This window comes from Sapajus apella, unplaced genomic scaffold, assembly GCF_009761245.1.
Source record: "Sapajus apella isolate SASKATOON/1434 unplaced genomic scaffold, GSC_monkey_1.0 scaffold17, whole genome shotgun sequence".
NCBI lineage: Eukaryota > Metazoa > Chordata > Mammalia > Primates > Cebidae > Sapajus > Sapajus apella.
The window spans coordinates 13,272,524-13,300,123 of record NW_022436957.1 but is presented as its reverse complement, the minus strand read 5'-3'; the positions used below and the strand labels follow the sequence as shown (position 1 = coordinate 13,300,123).

At 44.4% G+C, this 27,600-nt stretch overlaps 1 protein-coding gene across 2 annotated transcripts in view; it reads right to left on the bottom strand.

Moving 5' to 3' along the window:
* Positions 1 to 27,600, bottom strand: part of NHS (NHS actin remodeling regulator) — a 352,032-nt gene that overhangs the window by 184,487 nt on the left and 139,945 nt on the right. The window lies entirely within an intron of this gene.

Sequence of the window (27,600 nt, the reverse complement as noted above, 5' to 3'; positions counted from 1 at the left end):
CTTAGTTGTCTGGGTCTCAGCTCTGCAGGGTATTAACTCCAAACAGATTTTTCATAACCGTAATCCCTTCCCTGTCACCCCAATCTTAAGGGTGGTCACTGCTTTCTGCAGTTCACATCTCTGCTACACTTTCTACCTCTTCCATCTTCTAAGATCTGTTTAACCAATGCCTTCTGCTAAATTCTCTGTTAAAATAATTGGGATGTTGCTCTTCTTCGGGCTGAATCCCCACTGATATGGGAACTATCATGTCTGTAGGGGCAACAGTACCTTGTGCACTCCCCCAAAAGACTGGAAATCAGGCACAGAGACCTCTGCTTGGACTTGAATAGGACCCTTCTAAATCTGGCTCTGACCTAGAGAACAGACAAAATGCCTCATGCCTATAGCAAACATGACACACACAATGTTCATGGACCTGGACATTGGCTAATGTATGGAGTATCTGCACAGCAGACACTCCAAAAATATTTATTGAACAAATGAATGGGCCTATGACAGAGATGGCTATGTGCCCCCCAGGCAGGAGCTGGACTACACTTCCCAGTTGCTCTTACAGCCAGGGGTGCCCATGTGACAGTCCTGGCAAGCATGATGTTCACCACTTCCAAACCTGGCCCAGGGACATCTCCCACCGGTGAGACTCCTTTGTGGACCGGCCACGTACAGACAATCCAATGGAAAACCCTGGGGTAGAAGAGCCTAGTTTCTGAATGACCAGGTAGAGGACCTACTGCCAAATGTTGAAATAGAAAACGTTGAAATGGGATTATTAATCGAGCAAACAATAAATGTCTATTGTATTAAGCTGCTGAGATTTGGGAATTGCTTGTTCCAGCAATTAGCCTCCCTAGATCAATAAAGAGGCCAAGGTCACGAGTTTGATCTCTAGCCCTGGCCATCGCACTCTTCAGTGCAGGCATTGGGGCATGAAGGTGGCTAAGCAGGAATTTGGATGATCAGCACAAGCTCATTTCAGCACCTGGAAGAACAGCTCAAAGGGCACAGCCTCCTGACAGCAGGGAGAGCACATGATTACAAGGAGTCCTTCCATCCTGAAAATGGAGTCAGCCAGTTTTGGGGCCTCACATAGGTAAATCTATGGAATGATTAACCGAATTGACTAGCTCCTGTGGAGTTAGTATCGCTGGGACTTCACAGAATAACAAAAGATCATCTGCTTGGGATGACTTTAGACACTGCGCTTGGAGAAAAGAAACTGAGCTAAGTAATTTTTTTCAATTAATAAATAATCGGCTGGGTGTGGTGGTTCATGTCTGTAATCCCAGCACTTTGGGAGACTGAGGCAGGCAGATCACCTGAGATGAGGAGTTTGAGACCAGCCTGGCCAACATGGCGAAACCCTGTCTCTTCTAAAAATATAAAACTTAGCTGGGCATGGTGGTGCACACCTGTAATCCCAGCTACTCAGGAGGCTGAGACAGGAGAATCATTTGAACCTGGGAGGCAGAGGTTGCAGTGAGCCGAGATTGTGCCACTGCACCCCAGCCCAGGAGATAGACCAAGACTCTGTCTCTAAATAAATAAATAAATAAATACAGTATTTTCATTGGAAAAATAGTATATATTCATTGAGAAAATAATTAGAAAATCAACAGATGGAAAAAAAGTCCATAGTTGTACCATTGTACCATCCAGACAAATCAATGTCAAATATGTTAATATATTTCCATCTAGAATTTATGCCTCGCTTATATTTTTTACATAGCTGTAATCATACACAAACAAAGCATCATGGTTAAACATTGAGTCCAAAATGTCGGATTTGAATCCTATCTCTGTCACTTTCCAGTCGTACAACATTGAACAAGTAACTTCACCTCTTTGTGTCTCCATTTGTTTATAAAATGGGGACGAGTCTAATCTCATTCAATTTGCAGCAAGAATTAAATGATGTTATACATGAAAACACTTAGCATAGTGTCTGCCTGGCTGAGACAAAGCACTTATGAGGTGTTAATTATTGTTATAGGCTACAGACAGATTTATCAATCTGAAAGAAAATAGTATCTAGGTTTTCTGATTATAAAAGTGACATTTCCTAATTGCAGGCAATTAGAAAATCTGGAAAGAAATTATAAGAAAGAAAGTATGATTTATAGATGCCCTGCCACTCCATCTCTTCATCTGTATTTTGGTCTTGAAGAGACCCAAGCCAAGATATTCCCAGAATCCAGGCACTTTTGAGTGAAGTAGCTCCTGGTTCAAAAAGGAAAACAAGGAGGGGGCATGGAAAAGGGAACAAAATCCTGAACTCTGAAGAAAGGCACGGACACAGGAAGATGTAAGGGGAAATTGACAGGACATGAGAGCCATCTATCCTCTTATTTTGATAGTAAAAGTCTTTGATTTCATATCTCATGTCTAATAACTACAAAAAAATCAAGAACTGCCTACAGAGTATTACTGAAGCACCTTTAATTTCCTCTCTGCATGTACTCTGTGCAAGAGAAGCAGACAAAGAGCACATTTTCCTTCCATCAGCTCCGTCTGCCTCCCCTGGGAAGAGGAACCCACACTTATCTGTGACTGGAATATGTTCTGACTTCAAAGTAGCATCAGGTTCAGCACTGGGATCAACCTTCAAGCCCTAAGCATTTCCTAGTTATGTTAGTATTTCTAGGCATTAGCTTCTGCCTTCTTGTCTTATGGATGCTTAGGACAATGTTAAGCACTCATTCTGCAGCCAAATGGAATAGGAGTTGCAGGCAGGTAAAAGTACCCCAACTCTGTGTGGAGGCTGTAGCAAGAGCTAAGGTGAAATGCATTGCATCCATCCCTCAAATGCATCAGAATATCTGCTACACATAAGGATAATGCTGCCCTGTGACTAATACCAATACTGCTGCTCAAAGTGTGGTCTGTGGACCAACATCACCAGCATCACCAAGGAGCTTGTTAGACATACAGACCTATAGAATCAGAATCTGGGGGCAGAGCTCAGAAATCTGCATTTTGACCAACTCTCCTGATGATTCTTATGTACTGAAGTTTAAGAAGCACTGGTTTATACCACCTCCCCCAGAGGATCAAACACATATGAGGACATTGTTAATAATATACAAGTAATCATAACAGCTAACATTAATTGAATAAATACTATGTGCTATAAACTGTGTTATTACTTACATCTCCTTTACTCCTCATAAAAATCCTATAAGCTAGATACAATTATTATACCCGTTTTGTAGATAAGGCAACTGAGGCTTAGAATGATCATATAACTTGCCCAAGGTTATCCAGCCTAGAAGTCATGGATCTTGAGCTTGAACCCAGGTCTGAGCACTACACATCTCAACTTTCTCTGTCTCTGTCATCTGTTCCTCCCTCATTTCACTCTCTCTCTCTCTCTCTCTCTCTCTCTGTATTCAGGACTTCCACAAGGAAAAGTTCCCTTTGTGTCTCTTTGTTGCAGCTCTACCCTCTCTGCATTCAGGCATGTGAATAATGAATACTTCTGAAGCTTACCCAACAATCCACAACTGCTTGAGAAAGGAAATTGCAAGCAAATGGCCAGCCCTCTTCAGTGTCTTTGGCATTAGTTGTAATGACAGCCAGGCAGGTTCAAGCATCCTCAGGACACCACTGCAGTGGAACTGGTTGGCACAACCATGGTGGTATGCTTGGCACTGTCCTTGTTCCTGCTGGCATGGGCCAATGCCAGGAAGGAATGAGCACCAGTGCCAGGCAGTGATGCCAAGCTTCCCCAGTGGGCTGCTTTGTCGCAGCAAGTCAGGCAAGTGGCAGAAATGTAAAACTGCTTCTCTGCAACTGGGGAGCAGGCATGCAAGTACACAGAACCCTGGCAGGCTCTCCAGGGGCTACTTCAAAAGGCTCTGGCTGCCTTGCAGGACAGTGTTGGCAGGGAGGCGGGGCAGAGATGGCTCCTGGCAGGCTCAGCTCTGTAATGGATGTCAAGAAATCAGTAAACGATGACTTATCAAACCCAGAAGATCAAGCCCTCCTTGCCATGCCTCTTTTGATGCTTTAGGTGTCCCTACTGGTTTGTTTTCAATGTTTTCTCTCCTCATTGTTTCCCAAGGAGATTGGGATTACAAGCTATTGGATAAGAGATGCTCCCAAGAGAGAAGGGCAAGAGCTAAGCAAGGCTGGGGTCTCTGGCAAAGTTCCACTGAGGTCGCACAGGGAACTCTAGAGAGAGTTACACCTCAGAGCTGTCTCAATTTGAGGTAAGGCAGCTGGGCTCTTATACCCATCAATCTTTGGCTAAGGGGTGTGTGTGAGTGTGTGTGTGTATGCATGTGTGTGTAAACTCAGATATTTTGGGCTCTTTCACCTGAACAGAGTAACTACATTCTTTACTTATGTGCACCTTACTTCATATTTTATTAACATGTGATAAATGTTATCTTTAAAGTAAAAATCGTTATCATTATCAACATTTAATTTACATGTTTAACCACACACCCTGCATTGCAGAGTGAGCTATAGCACTACTCCCATTCCCAGTAGGTTAGTAAGCTTTTCACCTTCACAATTGCCCTGTGAGGAAGTGGGAAGACAAATACCAGTTAAATCCCCTTCAGAGGGAAAAATGGAAAGATGTGCCCACTAAAGCATTTTACACATCTCATAGAAAAGCCATATGCAGGAACTAGTCACATTCAAACCCGGCTCTGGAGTCAGACTATCTGAGTTTGAATCTCAACTCTGCTACTTAACTCCAGGCAAGTCTCTTAACCTCCCTGTGCCTTAATTTCCTCATCTGTGAAATGAGGACAATGGCAGTGCCTATCACATAGCATTGTGGAGAAAGTCACATGAGTTGATTCAAGTAATCCACTAAAGGCAAGGCAAGGAGTACAAAATAAACTTTTTTAAATTTATTTTTTTAGACAGGGTTTGAATCCGTCACCCAGGTTGGAGTACACTGGCGCAATCTTGGCTCATTGAAACCTCTGCCTCCCAGATTCAAGCAATCCTCCTGCCGCAGCCTCCCAAGCAGCTGAGACTACAGGCACACACTGCCATGCCCAGCTAATTTTTTGTAGAGACGGGGTCATGCCATGTTGCCCAGGCTGGTCTTGAACTCCTGGGCTCAAGCTATCCACTTGTCTTGGCCTCCCAAAGTGTGGGGATTGCAGGCATAAGCCACCACGCCTAGCCCACACAATAAACATTCAATCAGTGGGAGCCCTTACAGTTGTGAAGTTGCTCATTATTTAATGAGTCTTGAGAAATGACTTGTGTTTTGCCCCAACCAGAGTTCAGAGAAGTGAAATAATTCTCCAAAGCTCTTCAGAGGGTTGATTGTTTATCAAGAACTAGGATCCAGATTTCAGCATTTCTGTTCTCTTCTGCCCATCCTCTCTCTACCACCTAAATCAGATACCTAGTAGTTTTGGTCTGATCTGTTTTTCTCTCCCTCAACCTGACATTCTCCTTTCTCAGATAACAAAGTCACATGCTGTATAGATGTCCAGCCCAGACTGCTTTAGCTTTTATCACTCACAATCCCTTCTGCCTTTTCCTGGTGGCAATATCTGCCATTCTAAAGAACCCAGGTCGAGGCCCAAGTGCACCAAGAAACCCCGTGACAATCCCATGTCAAAGAATTTGCTTCCTTTTCTGACTGCAAAGGCATCATACTACATCTACCTGGCTGAGATATTGCATCTGTAAGACAGACAGAGTCCTCAGCAACTCCTTCCTAGGGTTACTGTGAAAGTCATAAGTTAAAATGTAAGTGTGTTCAACATACTCCATGTTGAACATCTGCCCTATGGTACAAAGATTATTAATGAATGAGAAAATACGGGCTCAGAGTGAAGTGACTTACCCACAGCAATACCGCTAGTATTTAGTTCTATTGGTTAGAATAGGCTAGATTATGCTGTAGCAACAAATAACTCCCAAATTAAAGGTTTGCTTTTTGTTCATATCACATGTCCTAAGCAGGACAGTGGAGGGATCTGTTGCATATGATTACTCAGGGATCCAGGCTGACAAAGGCTTCCACCATTTCCACATGTGGCTTCAGGGTTTGCTGAGGCAGGTGACAAAAGCAAACAGAAACCTCACACCTGTTCTTCTATACTGAAAGACCACTGGCCAGAACTAATCACATGACTCTGCCCCATTAAAGAGCACTGAGTAGTGTAAGATTCCATGTGTCCAGAAGGAGAAGAGAGCTGGATGCTGGTGAGCTGGTAATGTTTAGAATTTTGTGGGAGCTGGGTTTTGAACCTAGGGGTTCCAACCAAAGTCTGCTATGGTCCAAAGCCTCTGTTCTGTCTACTGCACAAGGAGAAACTTCCCTGGGGATGCTGCAACTTTAGGGCAGAAACGTCCCATTAGCCTTCTAGGCATGTGCTAGGAGCTGGAAAATGGAGGAAAAAGAGGAAACATTGTTTAATTGCCACTGATCATTCATTCAATAATTTTGTTCAGCTTTCTCTGGTCACTGGAACACAGAAGTTCCAGGGACTCAGCATCTCTGGGAGCAACCAACAAAGGGCAGGAATTATGAGGAACACCCAGCTTCCTCACCCCCTGGGCAGGAAACTCTGAGGTGTGTTCTGCTTAGTTTCCCAGAGGTCCCCAGCAGGACGAGCCCCAATTGCCCATGCTGGGAGCCTACTCTTTAATGCACCTATGTCAGCTTCCTTCTCATCCCTGTGTTACCTCTCCAGTCCCTAACCACTGCTTGCAAGACCATCCTGAGCAATTAACAGTTACTCCATTCCTCATCTCATGTCTACTTTTAGAGGAAGCCAACCTAAGACACTGACGGAGTCCAGGAAAGGCAGTGCACTTTTATAGGTCTCAGTTCTTGCACCTAAAAATGAGGGCGTGAGACTATATAAGTCCAGGAACCTTGCCAGCCTGCAGATGAGGAAATGTACGAACCTGAAATCTGAACTCAAGGACTTCATGCTCCTGACCTGCCTCCACTTCCACCTCTCTCTCCTCTCTGCAAAAGGGGCAATGCCCCACTAGCCCTGGGAATGTTTGGCCTTCCACAAGATGGGGGCATGGAGGCCTCCACAGCCAGGCTGAGCAGGACGCCCTCCTGCCCGCGGCTGGCTCTGCAATTCTCCCTTCCTGTGGATGTGCTGGGAACAGCTTCCCTTTTGTTTTCCCCTCTGATCCCCATCTGCTCAGCAACTGCCCAAATTCAATTCAGGCGTCGCGTGCCCCGAGCCTCCAGTAGGGCATTGTCTCTTAGGAATCACTCCAATCCCCCCAAACAAAAGCTCTCAAATCTGAATAAACCCTCTGACATCAGCCTGGCGGGTCAGGAAGCTGAGCAGGACAGTCCCCACGCCCGCCTCTTTTAAACCCTTTGGCTTTGTTGACCTTTGTCTAACCCCCAATGCAACATAGTTTCCTGTCACTGCTAGGCCAGACGCCACATTTCCTACTTGACTTAGCCACTCTGCTGAGCCAACAGGCCACCTCCATTTTGAGGGGACTGATACTTTTCTTTTTTGAAGTTCAACTTTGTCCTTTTTACAGAAATTCACCCCCAAAGGGTCTGATTTTTGAGAAGTTAGCTCAGGGTAGCACCAGGCAGGACCCTGTCCTCATCTCTGCCTGGGACAGGCTAGGAAGCATATTACTGGAAAATTATCAGCTACAATTTACTTCTAATTCACTTTACTTTCTCCTCCTCATCCAAAGAGATTCTGTCTTCTTCTAGGTGGAGATTCGCCCCAGTTTAAACCTGTAATCACAGGTATGTCACTGTTCATTATGCTTGGAATCACATTTAAAGATAAAGCTCTCATCTCTTAATGGTGCTTTTGATCAAACTTAGCTGGTCAGTTTTGCTGATTCTAAAACCTAACAAAACAGGCAAAACATCTACCAGAAACTCCACTTCAAATTTGATGACATATGCATGCCTGAGATGGGAGAGATGGAAGGAAAAAGCCCCACTTTTCCTTTTCTATAAACTGGTCTCTGTCTTGCTTGGACATGACAAGTGTCTTTGTTTTGCTTTCCATCTGGCAAGTCTTTGCTGCTATTTCAATAAGTTTCATGACTCATATTTCAATTATCTCTACAGTTCAATCACTTTATGGAAAATCAAGATCAGAATTCCCCAAAAGTTTCCTTCCTGGAAAAATTCAGCTCACCATACACCATAAAAGCATGGTAGCATGGTCTTCAGATACCTTCTTAGAATGGAAAAAAAAGAGGCTTTGCAAATAAACATTCTCAAAGGTTTCAAGCAATGAACAAGAACAATTTGTTGATTAGTCAACACAATACACATTTATAGAAAGTTTCTTACATATCAGAGAGTGGCTAGGTGTGTGGCATAAGTGAGACCTATCTTGCCCACATGGGAATATACCTTTAGATTTTCTTAAAGAAAAAGAAGCAATTTAGTGGGTTCCTCTAACTTTTCTGGAAGAAACAGAAAGGAAAATGGTGACGATCCCAAACACCCCACTAGCAGAACAACAAATGGCTCAGGAATAAATCACTAAATCACAAATCTAACTCTGCCTCAGATGGAACAAACCTTCCAGTACTTTTTCCTTCCCTCTGTTCTCTAGACATTGATCTCTGACCAGGTAGAGACAGCCGGAGATGCTATTGCCCAGGGATGAGCCGGCTCTAAGAAAGAGCCAGTGCTTTTAGATCACACGTAGTTCTGAATGCAAGTTTTTAAAGTTCATCACCAGCTACAGATGCAGGGAAGACTTGTCAAATGAATGAAGGGAGAACTTGCCCAAGGAATTTAGGGAAGCAGAGGGAATGAGTTACATGTTCCCTTTTTCGACATTTCAAGAAGGAGGGAAGTCAGTGGTTATTTCTGGCAATACAGAATCTATTCAAGAGTTATCAGCTGGGTGCAGTGGCTCACACCTGTAATCCCAGCACTTTGGGAGGCCAAGATGGGAGGATCACTTGAGCCCAGGAATTCAAAAACAGCCTGGGCAACGTAGCAAGATCCCATATTTTCAAAAAGTTCTTTTAAAAATCAGCAGAGCGTGGTGGTGGACGCCTGTGGTCCCAGCTACTTGGGAGGCTGAGGCAAAAGGATTGCTTGAGCCCAGAAGTCCAAGGCTGCAGCAAGCTTTGATCACACTGCTGCATTCCAGCCTGGGGGACACAGCAAGACCCTGTTTCTTAAAAAAAAAAAAAAAAGTTACCATTCAGCCACTCCTCACCACTCTCCAAAATGAAATACACCATGGTGGGCACTAGCCTAGTCTGAGATTCTTGATCCATCAACTCATCTTAGAATGTCAAGAGCAGATTTGAGAAATATCTGTAGCAGTGGTTGACTGGGGATGGTGCTGCCCCCTACAGGTATTTGGCAGTGTCGGGGTGTTTTTGGTTGTGACTTGGAGAGGGCTTCCCTTACTGCTTCTAGTAGGCACAGAGATTCTAGATGACCTGGAATGCTTAGTTCATCCCATGCAACAAGTCATTGTTCCACCTGACCCACCTATCATACCCCAGTTGAAGCAACATGTGACCATCATTTTATAGAAGAGGATCAAAATCTCAAGAAATGCCCAAGGTGAGAGAAAACAGTGGGACTAGGGTTGGTAACCCAGGTTTTACGTTGTACTTCAGTGAGTGAGATCATTCCTTTTTTTTTTTTCCCCAGGGTCACTTTGAAATGTTGCCTTCGTATGAATTCTCCCAAATGCCAATCCTGGACAAGGATTCAAGTATAAATAATGTTTGGGAGATGCTTCCAGGGAACATACTGCGAGAGGGGGTGAGACAGGGAAGGGAAGGAAGCCATATAGGCAGGTTATCAAACAGGTTTCTGCCACAGGCAACTGAGGTTTAATCTTGCTTGGAGACTCTGGGATACACTGTAATACACAGCTCAGAGCTGTCTCACCTGAGAAATGAGGAAGCTGGGGTATTGATTCCCCAGCTCTCATCTTTCATTGACTGAAGGCTGTTCAGGAACATTAATCCCCAGGCACTCTGGGCCTGGCCTGCTAGAAGGCTGACAGAAGGCCCTCAGGCAGAGAACTGCAGACACTTGGAGTAGGACACTGTCCAGGTGTAAAGTGGTACACCATATGCCAAGGGCTTGTGGGTGGGCACCAGTAGTATCTGCTAGAAAAGCAAAGACCAACACTGAACATGAGTCCGGTCACTTATACAGTTCCTTAATCAAACAACCAGGGCTTGTAGAAATTGTTGGAAATGATTCTTTATCCACTTGCCTTTATGTTTGGGAGAGTCCATACCACTAAATTTTGGAACCCCACAGTGGATTTGGCCAAGGGTCTCTCATGAAGCCATAGACCCTGAGGGGTTGCCAATCATGGGGCCACTAGAGTCATTAGAGTCATAACTATACTTTTAATTTCTCTCTTTGAATAGGTTGCTGCTTTCTGAGCTCTGGTCCCTAACTTTCAAAACAGGAGAGCTACAGCAACACAAAAATCCACCAAAAGCCACCAAGGTCTCCAACATGAGGGCATGTGCTGGCTAAGCAAAGGCAGCTATGGGCCGGTGGGAAGAAAAATATGGCATTACTTCCCCAAACTCGACGTCCCATGCATCGCTAGCCACACTAGCCTCCTGTGACCTTCTTCTTCAGGAGGCATTCTCTAAAGTTCTCTCGTCAAAAGATATAATTTTTGAAATTGTGAAATCAACTCATAGTCTCAATCCCATGAATCCCTTCCAAAGACCCACCAGCGCATCACGAGTGCATCCTAGGCAAAGTGTATTAATGTGAGAATAGACACATGTGTGCATGCACACACACAATGACCTTTCAGGCGACAGTCTAAAGAAGGCTTTCTTCCTCTCAGTAGGTGAGAGAACTCATCATGAAAAGGGAGAAAACAGTAAAATATCACACTTATAGACTCCCTTAATTAGGTTTTGTAATTAATTCCGTTAAGGGCTGACAAGACTTTTGCTCAAGAAAAGTAAATATTAATGGGAAGAGAAGAGAAACAACAATTTATTGGACATAGTGTTAGACATTTCTCTACTTATGTCCTGTAAATCTTCAAAATAGCCCTCAGAATAGGCATTACTATTAACCTTATAGTGCAGGCCATGAAACCAAGACTAAGAGAGGCTGTGGGGCTGCCCAAGTTCATAGACCCAAGGGGCTGTGTCAGGAAGCAAACTCAGTTCTCCAAGACCCAAGGCCATGCCTGTGACCCCAGCCCTGTCCATCTTCCTAGTAGGAGACAGCACTTTGTGCTCAGTAATTGAAAGTGATTATTCCCTGATTGCTTTAAAAGTACTAAACCTACAATTTTAAAAGTCAACAAGGCCCAATGCAGTGGCTCACACCTGTAATCCCAGCACTTTGGGAAGTCAAGGCAGGTGGACTCCTTGAGCTCAGGAGTTCAAGACCAGCCTGGGTAACATACAGAGACCCTGTCTCTATAAAAAATACAAAAATTAGCCAGGCGTGCTGGTGCATGTCTGTAGTCCCAGCTACTTGGGAGGCTGAGACAGGAGGATCACTTGAGCCTAGGAGGTTGAGGCTGCAGTGAGCCGTGATTGTATCACTGCACTCCAGCCTGGGTGACAGAGAAAAATCCTGTCTCAAAAAAATAAAAAATAAAAATCAACAAGCAGACTTACAAAAAAAAGATTGCCAAAAAATTTGTGAAGGACTTAAGCACATAGACTCTTGCACTGCAGATTATTTCATATAGAGCCATGCCAATGACTTTCACTTCTCTAGGAGCTTTGGCCCTCCCCCATGACTTTGCTTCCCCCACACTCTTGTGTGGTGGGCAGAGCAGACACTTGCCAGCAACTTACTAGGCTTTTCTGGTGATGGCTGTTGTTCATTACAGAAAAATCTGCGTAGGTCTTTGGTAGGCCCTGCTCTGCAGACCTGATACTTATCATAACAATAGATTCAGCATCTCTATACTACAGGCACTGTGCTGAATGCTCCACATGCAGCATTTTATTTATTCCTTTCCATAGCTCTACTGGCAGAAGCTATTACGCCCATTTCAAAGATGAGAAACTAAGGTTCAGATAAGTTAAGAAAAGGGCCCAAGTTGCCCTCCAGTGAGTGGTTGGGTCAGGGTTTTAATCCAAGTTACAGTTAGTTTACTCCAGAACCCTAGCCCCAGCCCCTTCCTTGGTCTGGGCTTTCTTTCAATACTGTTGGCATTTTCACTGAAGGACCAAGTAAGACCATAGCTCATGTGACGTCTCAGGCTCTCTAAATTTGCTCATCTTTGTAAAGGAGAAAGCCTTCAAAATGCACAGTGAGGGGAGCACTGAGGTTGATAGTAATGAGGTTGATGGCACTGAGGTTGATGGCACACTTCTGGTGCCATTGTCTATGCTGTTACTGAATTATTTACTGCTAGGAAGGTCTACAGGGGCCAGCCATCTGCTTTTCCTTTCTTCAAGGGCAGGGACTGCATCATTCATGTCTGTTTCCTGGGGCTCCAGTCCGGTGCCTGGCATATAATGAGGGCTGAAGAAGTGAGCCTCGATGTATTGATTCATTTACATAGAAATGGCTTCTGCTTTGCACTAATTAAAGCCAGAGCAAAGAAGTCTTCCTGACCTCAAGCGCCAATTCATGCTACCAATTATCTAGACATTCAGAGCTGAATTCTTATATATTTAAGATAATTTTAAAAGGCAATTGTTATAGGTTTCAGGGAGAGTCTGGTTTTCATTTTCCAGTATCATATTTTAGGAAACCCATGCTCCACACATCACCTATATGGAGTGGTCAGTCTATGTGGGGTGTGAAGAACTGCATGGAATTGCAAAGGATCCCATTGGCTTCACCAACAAATATTTATTGGGTGTATTCTAGATACCAGTTCCTGTGTACACAAGAATCAACACAAATGAATGGGTCCTTGCTCCATGGAGCTTGTGGTCTAGCAGGAGAGACATGCATTAATCCAATTATCGCACTTTGGATATACTGCATAGGGCAAAAAGCACTATGAAAATAAGAAAGGAGGGTCGACAACAGAGGAATCTCACTGGCTGGGGAAGGTCAGAGGAAGCCTCCCTGGGGAAGCTTGAGGGGCCATTGGCAGGATGCTGAGGCACTAAACAGGTGAAGCGGGGCTGACAAAAGCATCTCAGCTTGTGCAAAGGCCCTGTGGGGGCCTGAAAATAGGCCAGTGTGGCTGCAGCACAAAGCCAGGAGAAGGCCACAGAGAGAAAGACAGAAGCATAGGCAGGGCCCACCCTAGGGTCCTTCAGAGCCATGCTCAGAATTGTAGGCTACTACTAATGGGATGTCACAGAAAGAGCTGAAGCAGTGGCAGAGGAGGGGGAGGGAGTAATGGTATGGGGGACTTTGAATAGGTCACTTGAACCTGAGAGTAGAAAAGAGACTGGACAAATGCAAGAGTGGCTATAAGGAGACCTCCAAAGATAGCTGCAGGAGAAGATGGGGCTCAGACCACAAGGGTGGTAGTCAGGGTAGAGGGCAGAAGAGGGATCTGAGAGACACTTGGGCAGTGAAACGAATGATCATCGTGATGGATTAGGGGGACAGTGAGGGAGAGGGAGGCCTACTTCAAGCCTGCAATCTAACTGGGAAGGCTGGGGCACCAGAGGAAGAACTGGGGAGCCACTGAAGGGAGATGGAAAAGCTCAGAGTGGCCAGGAAAGGGAAGTGTGGGCTTGGATTCACAGCTAGGAAGTGGCGGAGGCGCATAAGGGGGAGAAACTGACATCTCCAAAGGGAAGAAGGGGAAGGGAATTGAAAGTGTAAGGCAGGGAGCAAGGGTAGCCTGACTGGTGTGAGAGTTTCCATGGAGAGAGAAATAAGGGCTGCTAGAGGAGCCAGGGTTCCTCTAGAGCAGCTCTCCTCAACGTGTGCTCCTCCACTCCACCAGAAGCATGGCCATCACCAGGGAACCTGTTCAAAATGCAGATTTGGCTGGCAGGGTGGCTTCCGCCTGAAATTCCAGCATTTCGGGAGGTTGAGGCAGGAGAATCACTTGATGCCAGCAGTTCAAGACCAGCCTAGGAATTTGAGGCTACAGTGAGCTATGATTGTGCCACTGCACCCCAGTCTGGGTGACAGAGTGAGACCTTGTCTGTAATAAAGAAAAGAAATGAGGGGGAAGAAATGCAGATTATCTGGCCCTGATCCAAATCTGATGGATTCAAAACTCTGGGAGTAGGGCTGACCAATCTATGTTTTAACAAGATTGTTGAAACAAATATGCTCAAACTTGATAACCATCACCCTAGACCAGGACTTCTGAAACATTAATGTGCATCTGAATCGCCTGGGGATCATGTTAAACAGCAAAATCAGATTCAGTCAGCCAGAAGTGGAGCCCTGATTCTGCATCTCTAACCAACTCCCAGGATAGACGATACTGCTAGTCCAAGGTCCACACTTTGAGTAGCAAGGGTCCAAATCATCCCTTCATCCCATTCTGAGAGGTCAAGGGACTATCCATCTGCTTGCTGGTGACAAATGGGGTCGGTAGCACTCAACATAAGCCAAAACATCCATCTCTCCAGAAACCTGAGAAATTTCATACTCCTTAACTGAATTTCCTCCACATTAAAGCCCAGCACTGGCATCTCTCTCAGCAGGGCTGAAAAACCTAGTGAGCAGATCAAAATAAGCCATCCCTATCCAGTGACCTGGGCTGGAGAGGAAGAGGAGAGGAGGGGATTTAAATCCAGAGATTACTGGATGTGTTTGCTGAAAGTCACTTTCAAGTTCTCCTGGAGCTATTTTAAAATGATTAACCCCTTTCAGAGGAGAGTTTGATTAGCTTGAACTTGGAGTCAGTGCAGAGAAAGCATCTTTGTTCTTTCCTCTCAGTGGCCCAGAAATAGAGGGAAATAAAAAGGAAACCCCCTTGGCTGCCACAGAAAAGCCTAAAGGACATGAAGCAGCCTGCACATCCAGAGAGTCTCCAAGGGAACTGACAGGCACATGTCAACAGGGGACACCAAAGGGAAAACAAACTCAAAAGACAACAGGATGCATTTGGTTTTAGCTGACATCCCTTCCTATGAACTCCACACTGTCATACCCCAAACACAAAATCTCCTCCTAAGAATGAAACTTAAAATCTGTCTCTTGGGATGAATTGAATCCTGAATGCCCCTTCATGCTTTTTAAGAGCTACTATGAACTGATTTTTTTTTCTTTAAGGGAAAATGTGCAAAGTGGCATGAATTGAATAAATAATTCAAAGACTTTGAGTTGGAGTCTGTGTGGACTCTGGGCAGTTTGGTCTTATTTCTGTTTTCTGCTGTAATCTGCACTGGGAATGTGGAAGGAGAGCATTTTTACCCCCTAGAAAAACAACGCTGTCAGCTCTCCTTGCCAGCTTCAGTGACACTAAAGGCATTGCAGCGTTAGCTAAACGGGAGCCAACTGAAGCTTACACACTCCTGAGCAGGAACCAAATCATCAAGTGGATCTGACACCTCTTCGTTTTCCAATCCCTTTACATTTCTCTTTTGATTGCTCTTCATATATGTACATGCACTTTTCTGTATTTCATATACATGCACACACTGACATCTTACTAGCAATTTTTAGCTCCTTGACACATAATAAAGGCATCCATTCTCAGCGAAATCAGGCCTTCTGTTCAAAGTGTTTTCCCTAGAAAATATGGCAGCTTCTAATTAAATAACTCAATGAGCAGCAGGAAGAGATAATGTGAAAATTAGAGCAGCATTTCAGCTCACATAGCACCCTTCTTGACAAGCAGCACACAGTAGTTGATGGACTTCAGAAAATCAAGCTGTGCTACCTTCTCGCTGATGTGCTTGGAAAGGAAGGAGAAGGGAAGGAGGGAGGAAGAAAAAAAAAGAAAGGAAAGAAGGAAGGGAAGGAGGGAGGAAGAAAAAAAAGAAAGAAGGAAGGGAAGGAGGGAGGAAGTGGGGAGGGGAGGAAGTGAGGAAGGGGAGGGGAGGGGAGGGAAGGGAAGGGAAGGGAGGAAGGAAGGAAGGAAAAACAAAGAAAAGGAAGGAAGGGACGGAGGTCTGACACATATCAGATATATACAAGGCAACACATAACCATTCCCTGGGCATCATCCAATTACCAATCTGGTATTTGTGAAAGTGTCCTGTGCTTATGAAGAAGGACGGTGGCCCAGGGCTGTCTAACCTTCCCAAATGACAAATGTAGAACATTCCAAGGAGACCATATATTTATAAATATTTGAGAAATGGGACATTCCTAGTATAACATGTATTCACAGGGGTTGTCTTGAAGTGTGGGCGTTTTAATTTATTTTTCCTTCTTTTTTAAAACCAGCAGCCCTATCCTGAAGCCACACAGCATCTTTGAAGAAGGGGTGAGTAGTCAGCATTCCCAGAGAGACTTGGTTCCTCAGAAAAGAGTCAAAGATGAGCAGCCATGGAGTTCTCCCATGGGTAAACCCAGCACAGCTGCCACCCAGAGCAACCCAGAATCGGGAGTTCTGTGACTATTTCTTAATGCTGACATGCATCACCCAGTTATTCACATGTAAGTCAAGGATTCCAGAGTCAGTAGTATCCTTAAGGAAAAATTCTCTCCTCCTGTGAGTTCAGTTGTTTAAGGACAGGGGTGATGTAACCAATATCAGACACAACAACAGTCCTCTTGAAGAAGAAGAGAGAGAGGGAGGAGCCATATCGGGGGCAGGAGCACCCTACCAGAAAGCAACCTGCCAGATCAGGGCTCCTTGTGGTGGCGCTGGTGACATTTGAGGCTGGATCATTCTCTGCTGTGGGGGCTGCCCTGTGCATTGTAGGAGGTTTAGCAGCATCCCTCGCTTCTCCTCACTACATGCCCCTTTTTCCCAGTTGTGGCAACCAAAAATGTCTCCAGACATTGCCACGTGTCCCCTGGGGGTGAGGGAAGAATCATCATCCCCCACTGCCCTAGACAAAAGCCACAGAAAACAAGTGGAAGTAGTAGAACAAGTCACCAGACACCAATTAATTTCAGGGTGGGGTTGGGAGCAGAAAGGAAAGAAAGGAATGTGGAAACATAAGAGTAGAGGCTCAGAAAGGAGGAACATCTCACAGGTTTATACCAGGAAGAGCAAAATCAACATGCAGATAAGACCATTGGGTACAGTTGTGCAACCCACAGACTCAGCATGATTATGGGTCCCTTTGAAGGAGCAGCGCTTTTATAGGCAGGCCAACCGGGCAGTGAAGCCTATTTAAGAAGGGAGTGGCTGTGGTTTACCAGATACCTTATCAAACTTACTTTAAGAATTCAACGCAGGAAAAAACAAAAAAAAATTGCCACCCTGAATGCTACTTTCGTTAAACTTGGAGACTAACAAAACTTCCTGTCAACACATAGGAGCCTGAAGTGATTAAAGCAAAAGGGAGCACTCCCTCTATTGTGTCTGCTTTTAATCCTCAGAGAATTTTTCTTCTAGACACACATACAAACAACTTGGGATTTGTTGATGCTAACTGCAGAGGGGTTTATGCAAGGAGGGGCGGGGGCCGCTCAGACCACAAAGTGAAAGGGGAAATAGAAGCAAAGAGAGAGAGGGCCTGAGAAAGTTTCCTTCCCCAGCTTCCAGTCAAGAAGGCTGGCACAGTGCTTCAGGGCATTTGGCATCAGTCACTGGACTGCTCCCCGAAATGCCCTGAAGGGGCAGAGCCAGGGAAGCTGGCAGGGCCCTCTCTGCCTTTGTCACTCGGGAGCCCAAGTCAGCCAAAGAAAAGCTAAGTGCCGCTTTATCATGCAACAAAAGCCACTGCAGAGCCCTCCAAGGCTCCAATGCACTTAATAAAGGCTAACTAAATAAACAAAAAGCAAGTCCTGAGAACATAAAACTCTTCACACCTGGGTACCCTCTTTATTACAGACTCCAGTTTAGCAAGAACCCGGCAAGCTCTGACCTTACCTGGGAAACAAGCCCAACAGGGCGAACTGGTCAGAGAAGGCAAAGCTGGACACATCTTCCCACCTTCAGCCCCCAGAGGAAAATGTCTGGTCTGTGCTCCAGACTGCTTTTGCTGGGGGTAACTTATTTAAATGCCTTCACTTGATTATATGTTTTGCACAAGTATCTGAAGTTTTCTTCATTTCGTTGTCAAATGAATCTTCCTGTTTCACGTCTAAGTGAGGTTGAGGACCTCAAGTGACATATGCATTCATGATAATGATAACAGCAACATTTATAGAGCTCTTACTACATGCGAGTTCAAAGCACTTTAAATAGATTAGCTCATTAAATCCCAACTGAAGTCTTTATTTTTACTTTCTGCAGTTATAAATGATCTGTATCTCTCTTCCTCCTCCCCTACAAATTCTCCCAAATCCAGAAATGTGCATAGAAATAATAGCCAGTCACGTATTAGTTGATCTCTGTGCTTCATTGTAAAAATAACCCCAATCATTCCCCTTTTGGTATCTCCCCATCTATTTGCAATGAGACCTTCTAGGCCCTCCCATCAAGAGGTGGAGTCTATTTCTCGAACCCTTGAATCTGGCATTAGTTCTGTGACTTGCTTTGACCAATGCAATGCAGAAGTGGTGCTGTCTGAGTTCCAAGCCTGGATCTTGAAAGGCCTTGCACACTCCTGCTCACATGCTCAGAATTCTGTGATCACCGTGTGAACAAGCCCAGGCTGGCCTGATAGACGATAAGAGGACGCTGCCAGGAGGAGCATTCCAGATGAGGCCAATCTAGATCAGCCAGGCCTCAGCTGACCTATCACTGATTGTGGACACATGCGCTAGGCCACAACCACCTGGCCTGGCCTAGCCCAGCCTGGAACATCCACCAAGCTCAGTCACAGACTAGGTATATGTTTGTTGTCCAACACCACTACATTTGGGCTAGTTTGTTTTCTAGCAAAGGTGTAACATTCAAAGCATTAATTATACTCTTTTAACCTTGTGATTCTCCAATAGGGAGCTACAATATGCAATGCTTTTGAAACTTATTTGACCATGAACTTACTCTCCCTTTTCTCTTTTCCGTGTATATACGCATATGCACATTCCAAGGAACACACACACTAGGGAAAGGCTGCTCTAGATCACTCATCACAGAAGTAACTGGCATTGGTTCATCTGTAGGTTTTATGAAAAACAGCTGCTTTTCCTTCATGTCCACTTATAGCTTTTGCTGCTATTCTGAAAACATTAACCTTAATGGCAACTGTAACAACCAGTGTTATCACAACATATAAAAGCTGACAAACCTCCCAAACATTCCCCATTAATCCTTTGTTCTTACTATGGGCTATAAAGAACTATTTAAAAAGACAAAAATCAAAACCAAAAACTTAATATTCTAGGCCCAATAAAATAATAACCAAAGGTTTCTCCCATAGAAACCCCTTCCACTGTTAAAAAAAAAAAAAAAGGATTTGTTTTGAACCAAAATCAATAAAGAAAAAAACAAAATTCCAAGCAATGCCATTCACTGTTTTAACATTCCAAAAAGAACTCCCACACAAGTATTTTGAAACATTCCTGGAAATTTATGTTTTACTTAATTCATCTGCTCCCAATAGCTGGTTTTCTTTTTGGTCCAATCATCCTTCTCAAAATTCAAACAATCTCTCTAATTTCATCCCTTTCTCTGGAGCAGGGTTCAGATGTTGGGAAGATACCATTATTGCTATCCTCATGATCAGGTTTCTGTTGATCAACAGTGTGTAAAAGAACAAGGTGCAATTTTCCAGCAGATGCCACAAAAATAAGTTACGACATATGCAACCAACATGCTACCATTTTTGTAAAGTATTTAAAAAATGATTTGAAAGTTATCTAGTAAACAATAAGTATTTCCAAAATGAGTTACTGCGTGTGTCAAAACATACACCCAACAGAACAGGACTGCTTCAAAAGAGCTGTCAGTCAGGGTCCAAGAAGGAAATCAAAGCCCTTCCTCCATGTGACCTCAGCTACTGAGACTGGCAGGCTTGGTATGCCTTCCCCCCCAATCAAAGACTATTTTGGACTAGCAAATATAGAAGGGATGATGGATTAAACCATTAGAGTAAATCATTATTCAGGCAAAAATCCTCAATGAATGCTAAACTAGGTGGAGGGAGTTTGATGAGGAAGGGGATATTTACATAATGCCAAAATATCTTCCAACAAATTATATCTGTTCATTACAAAAGGAAAAAGAGCAGCTACGCAGACACCAGCCTAACTAAGTAATCAAATGTGACCTCACCAACAATGGGCAAATGGACATCTGTGCCTCCTGATATGGCCCCAGAAAACAAATCACCTACAACATTTATATAGCATTCCAACTGAAAAATGCATAAATCCAAATGTAAATGTGAAGAAATATCAGAGAAACCAAAATTAAGGAACATTCTATGAAATAACTGGCTGGCATTCTTCAAAAATGTCAAGGTCACAAAAGACAAAGGAAGATTTATGAACTGTTGTGGATTAAAGGAGCCAAAAGAGACAGGACAACAATGTGGGACCCAGGACTAGATTGCGAACCTTAAGAAAATTGTGATAAACGGCATTATTGGGACACAGATTATATAAAAGTATGAAATAAATATTATTTTTTCTAAATTTGATAGCTGTACGTATACAAAAGAATATTCTCGTTCTTGGGAAATGCAAGGGGTAAAGGGAGTCTGATGACAGCAGCCTACTCCTAAACGGTACAGCAAAAAAATTCACCTATACATACATGAATTAGTGTGGGGGAGAGAAGAGATAAATGTGACAAAACATGAACAATTAGTGAATCTAGATAAAGGTATATAAGAGTTCTTTACACTATTCTTACACCCGTCCTGTAAGTTTTAATTATTTCAAAATAAAAAGTAAAACAAACATCACCAAATGTGGAGCTTGCTATCGGTGGATAAGGCCAAGGGCAAGGCAAAACTGGGCCCCAGAGTAGTCAATACACAGCAGAGAGCCAGCTCTCTTCCCAGCTACCCTCCACAGCACTGTCCAAAATATTCCCCAGAATGGACCCCTCTTAGCTTCTTTTGAGATGAAGCTTTTGTGACCACAGGCCCCTGGCACTCCAGGATGCTACAGGCCTTGAAAGAAAACCAAAACCACTTTGGGCCATGGTTCGACTTTTTAGGAACATTTTCTTCCTGCAGGTTTTTCGCTGTGGTGGTTGGAGGCCTTATTTCTTTTGCTGGCACTGTTGGGAGAGAAAGACACGACTGGACTTTTATTGAGGTGCAGGGATACCTAGGAAGCCAAGAAACAGACAAGCAGGGACTCACAGGTTCCAAGATGAGCCATTGGGGTATTTATTGGATGCCATCCTATCTGCTTTCCCTCTTCTGTGTAGAGATCCATTAAGGTTAGCTCATCTGGGGAGGCTGCCCCCATTACTGGCTCTGCCTCTGGACTGTCAGGAGCCTTGGGATGAGTCTCATGGCTGCTCCATGCCTCGGTTTCCTCATCTGCTCAGTAGAGATGAGCAACACTGCTGTGTGAGCCCTGCCATTTTTGGCAGAGGCAGACATCAAGGCCTGGGAGGTGGGCCCTGGAAAGACTTCCCTGGCAGGAAGACTGGGTCTCTGCCTCTCAAGTGGCACCTGCTTCTGAATTTCCTCATTGCTGCTGTGTCCACCCAATCATGTGACTGAGTTGCTACCTCAGTTTCCATTCTCAGCACTCCTGCACTCTGTCAGGTCTGAGTCCTGCCAGGCCCTAGGACTCAGCCCGATGGTGCCCTCGCTCTCTTCTGGCTCCCTGCAGAGCCACAAGGCACTCTGTGCTTCCCCACTACCACCCATACTCACCAGATTCCACCTCCATGAGTACACATGCTAGACTCATGGTACTTAGCAAGAGAACTGCCTTGCTGACCATGGCAACTCCTCAAAAGACAGTCACCAATGCGAGAAGTTTTTTCTTCAAAGAGTCTTCCTTATCCATTTTTTTTTCCTAGCAAGCAATGGATGATGTAACCCCAGAGATGACCTCTGACCTCCAACATAGAACCGTACGCCAGTGCAAACCCGACTGCTTGATGTAACTAGAGCAGGTACCAGGAAGAAGATGGATTAGAACTGCATGATGTAGCCACATCAGTTTCCCAACTGCAGTTATGGAGGGTGGCCTTGTTGGGCACTCACATAGTAACTTGGAGAGAAATTATCTTAAGAAAAAGAAGGAAAGATTTAGGGGCAGTGTCACAAGATGGTTCCTAACAGGCCAATCGCCAGCTTCACAAATTAATATTCTGGGTCTCTAAATCAACACCTCACAAAGAAAGCTTCCCTGCTATAGGCAAGCCTATATTTGCTCTAAGCCAGGGCTGAACAGAAATCCAGTCCGTGTTTTCCAGATGGCAGCACCGGGAACTTCAGAAAAGCAGCCACACCCAGGCAGCTGCAGCTCCTGAAACGTGGACCACAGAGGGCCCTGGGCTGCTTCTGAGGAGCTTCTGGCTATAGCAGTCAGAGCTGCCCCCAGGGGATATTGTGGACTTGACAGAGTCCCACTCCCAAGACAGGTTCTTCAGAGGCTATGGCACCCACCAGGCCAAACCATTTGGAAACAGCCAAGGTTGAAATATTCTCCAGCTCTCCCTCCTGCTCTTATCCTACATGTCAGTGGGGCGGTTCTGGAGGAGCCATTGCGTTCCTCCGAGGCCAGAATCCACACACTAAGAGCTTGCTGCAGGTGACTAGCAGGCAGCACAAAGCAGGGAATCAGAAAGCACGACCTTAAAACGCCACAAAGAACAGTGGACACCATCTCTCTAGTGGCCCTTGTAGCTGGACATGGCTGTGGCCCAGGACCTACCTGGATCTGTCTTCCAAGCCTGGGCCCCATGCCACAGCCCCCAGGAGAACAGAGACCAAGGTGTCTTGATTCTGACAAAACCCATTTAAGGGCTGAGCATACAGGCCGCTTCCTCTGCCAAACCAAAACAAAGCAACCAGGGAATTATCCAGAGAATTGGAACCAAACCCTGATTTTCCAACATCATTTGCCTAAATGAAGGCCGTTTCTTAGTTTTCCACTTTGCTTCAGCTCTGGTGACCAGGACTTAGCTAGCTTAATAATGAAAATGAAGCACTAGCAAATAAAAATACATTTGGCTTTGCAAAATGAAAGAATGATTAAAAGAAGAAAATTAAGCTAGCAAACACTGAGCAGACATCTCTCCCAAAGAAGCACTTTTAGAAACATATACTGCATTAGATGCAATAGATATTTGTAGGACAATAGCGGGGGGATAGGCCAGGCACGGTGGCTCACTCCAGTAATCCCAGCAGTTTGAGAGGCTGAGGTGGACGGATCACTTGATCCCAGGAATTTGAGACTAGCCTTAGCAACACTGTGAGACCCTATCTCTACTAAAGACAAAAAAAATAGCCACATATGGTGGCGTGTACCTGTAGTCCCAGGTATACTGGAGGCTAAGGTAGGAAGACCACTTGAGCCCAGGGAAGTCAAGGCTGCAGTGACCCAAGATCATGTCACTGCACTCCAGCCTGGTTGACAGAGTGAGATCCTGTCTCAAAAAAATAAATAAATAAAAACAAAAACAGGGAAGGGATAGTGGACAGGGGACAAAGGTAGAACTCACTGGAGATTTTCCTCAGTGGCAAAAGCATAGAGAAATGGGAGACCCAGTTTAATTCTGCAAGGTCTCATCTGTCATACATCACAAGAAGAGGCATCTCAAACAGATCTCCCACCATCCTGCCCCACCATCCCTCCAACTAGACTTCCTGGAGTAGAACATTTCTATTCCCACCATGAATATGACATTTCTGAGCACACAGTGAGGCCCCTAGCTTTGTGTTCCTTAGAGAGGGCCAAATTGGGCTCCTTCACTTGACTAGGTTAGAGAAAGTCAACGCAGCAAGGAAAGAATCTATAGCTCTTTAAAACTTTCAAGAGCAATGCTTCCTACATGGTACTGCGCATGCAAACCAGCAACCCTGGGCTCTGGTTGAAATGCAGATTCTGATTCAGTGGGAATGGGGTGGGGTCGAGAGTCTTTGTTTCTAATCAGCTCCCTGATGATGAGATGCTGCTGATTCCATGGATCCCACTTTGAGAAAGCAGGCTCTAAAATACACCTGTAAATGAAGACAATGGAGGCAGGGTGTGCATCTAAGTTCAAGTAAATGAAAACACCCTCTACTTCCAGTCTCTTCTCCATCTTGAAATCACACTTGCAATTAAGAAAAAGGGTTCATACTCACACAATTTCACTCCATTAATGACGGCAATATTTAGAATAGATGGAAATGTATTTCTGCTTTCCAATCATTCTTAGGGAACTGCATTTAAAAATTGCTAATTTTCTTCTCCCCACTCTCTCCCTCTCTTCCCTTACAACTCCTCTTAACATGACAATAAGCATGATGCCCTTCAGACAGCATGTTAGCCCAGCTGGATGGCCACAACTGGAGAAGCAATTCCTAAAAGGGTAAAATGTTTCAGATCTAGCAATTCTCCTTTCTGTCCAAATAGAATGTGAACAATCCATTCTATCCTCAGAGCCAGCCCCAAATCCCCACAGAGCTTGCTTTCTTGGCAGTCAACAAGACTATCACTGTCTGTGCTTTCATTATCCACTCCTAGATCTTAATCATTCAGAGACATTCCTATTTTCCATGTTTGCAGGGGAAAGAAAACAAAAATGAAAAAGTGCCTTTCTCATCAAAACACTCCAGAAATTGGAATTTACAAAAATAGCATGCTATTGGTTATTTGGCCTAATCCTTTAGGGAACCTTGCAAAATTATTCCCTAGGGTGGATTCAATGGGTGCAGCCAAGTTTTAAATGTCCACAAAGATGAGGTTTCCCATAAATTCACAAATGTCCAACAGAACTAACTCTGATGTGTGTGTCATATGCAAAGAATTAGGAATGATCAGGAACTAGTTCCTGGAAACAGAAATGTAAGTCTTGACATTTGCTCATTAAATCGTTCAAAACTCCATAAGCAAAAATGGGGGTGGGGGTGGGGATGGGGAGCAGGAAATGCCTCATCTTGGGAATTGAGAGATTAAGAGGCAAGGAACTTGCCAAATCAGAATTAAAAGGCTGAAGAGCCCTACATGCTTATTTTAAATGAAATAAGAATGATGATGATGGGAGGTACACCAGTGATCATCTCTCCCTCCTTCCCCAAAGTCCCCCAGGATGGTGGTCCCAGTGGGTTATCATAAACCACAAAAAAACATGACTAATAGCTAGAAGCAAGTGGTATTAGAGCTCTTTTAAGCTGATAGCCACCCTGCCCCTTCCTGGCACTTCCCATGTTTCGTGTTTTATTTCAAAGTGAAACCCAAACACACTCCGAAACATCCGGGGGGATGGTGTGTGTGTGCGAGTGCTCCTGGGTCTCGATCCAGCTGGCCCAAGCCTCCTTATTATGTAAGGCCCTGGGAAGACAGCAACACACTGCCCCCCTTACTTCTCAACACCTTGCTCATTCATATCGAAAACTAAAATGTGCCACAAAATAATAAAAAGACACATTTCAAAATCATTGAATTTCTTTCTTTTTTATTTATTTTTTTTGTTTTATCATAAAAGCTTCCCCCAAAATAAGCCCTCCATGCAGGAGGTGAAAGAATGAGTGGCGACGGTTCCAAAAATTCCAGAGGAATTTTTTCTGCCGTAAAGTCCTGAGAAGTCAAGGAAAGCCAAAAGGTGCATTCATTCCCTTGCTTAGACCATTGCTCAATATAATCATGTTTAATAGCACGGTGTGGCTTTTACAACTGTTTCCTCAACGGCCAACCCAGTAGAACAGCTGGTTTTTCCAGGAGGCATTAGTGCAGCACAGGAAGCTGCAACATGATGACAGTAACAACAATTATTATATATATTGAACACTTAGAAGGACCTAAGCACAATGCTTATTAGCACTTTATTCACCTTCCTCTAATCATCACAACAAAAGCCTATAACATAGAGACAGATGAGAAAACCGAGCAACAGAGCAATACAGTAACTTGGGCAAAAGCAACACAGCTGAGAAATGGGGAAGTCAAGTTCAGAACCCAGGTCTCAGCTGGCTGGGAAGCTGGTGCTTTTAACCAGAGGTTCTCAGAGTTTCTGTTAGAATCATCCAAGCCCAGGCTGCACCCAAGATCAACTAAATCAGAATCTCAGAGAGCAGGACCTAGTTATCAGTATTTTTTCAGGCTCCCCAGGTGACTCTTGTGTGCAGCCAAATTTGAGAACCATTGTTCCCAGCCACCATGCTTCCTTGCTTCTAGGTAGAAAGGCTGGGCCCATCCTAGATTTTTGTTCAAGTCATCAGTAAATCCACATGGAGAGCAAACAAGCATCGTTCAGCAGATAGAAGGATTTTGGAAAGGCCAAAAATCAGCAGAGGCCAGCATGACAGGAGTTACTGCAACAGTATGTCCCAAGGGCTCTTGCTTGGTGTGTTCAGGGCAAAAGTGAACTCTGGTAGATCAACTGGAGGGGCGGGGAGAGGCAGGTCATGACAGCTATGAGCTAACTTGGGTTGTGGCCATGCAGTCACTCCTTGGGTAGGTGGGAGTTTGTGACTCTCTTTACTACAGCATCTTTTGCTACTGTGGTATATTGTATTATTGTTTTCATCCTCCTCCTTGCAGAAGGCTGACACAGCCCCATCTTTGCTCTGTTTAACTCAGAGTTGGCTTGGCCACATGACTTGCTTTGGCCAATTAAGTGTAAACAGAAGGGTTGTGTCACTTCTGAGCATAAGCATTAAGATCAAGTGTGTGATTCACCATTTTCTCTTCTGTTGTCTACCACTTGGGCCAGCAGTGTTCTAGGCAGAGACCAATCCCATCAGTTCCAGTCCTGGAGTGACGGAGACATAGGACAGAGCTGTAGCTGACCTGTTTCAGACATTTTTCATGAGCAAGAAATAAGCATCTGCTGTTGTAAACCAGTGAGATTAGGGAGTCATATGTTACCAGGCTGGTCCTGACTGATACAATCGCCTACCCTTGGAATACTCTGATTTCATCTATACTCTAGGGAATACAGATGAGACACAGTAGAGCATTTCCTTCTATATGGAACTCCTCTCAGGAGGGAGGAATGGAGACACCTAATATTAGTTCTCCTCCCTGGATACCATAAATCATTTCTGAGACTAGAAAGGGCCTAACTAATTGAAACTGAATTAAAATAAATGGATATTCTCTCTCTTACAAGTGGCTTACAAACAAACAGCATTTGAATTAGATACCTAAATCCTCCTGTTCTCTCTCTCTGGTCCCCTAATTTTCCACCAAAAGAGTGAGGGGCCATTTACAACACAATCAGCCCTCTAGCATTCTCCCCAATATTAGTAGCTCCATATGAATGAAGATTTTGAGGCAGATAGCAGCCTAACTTGACTTCCCACCCTGAAACCAGGGCCCTGACAGATTCTAAAGGAATAGAAGGCACACAATGCAAATGACACTTTCCCTCCCAAAGTTTGGAAGTAGGGGGTATGCTATATTACCTGTAACAATGACATCAGGTGATCCACAATAGCATTGAAGACTTAGAGGAAAATTGCAGATCATTTAATCCAGTGATTCTCAACCTGGCTCCAACCTCAGAGATTCTGATTTAATTGGTCTAGAATTGGATTTGGGCATTAACATTTAACAACAAACTCCTCAGTGACTCTAATGTGCATCCTGGGTTGAAATCTGATCCCAGTCCCTTTATTACCTCA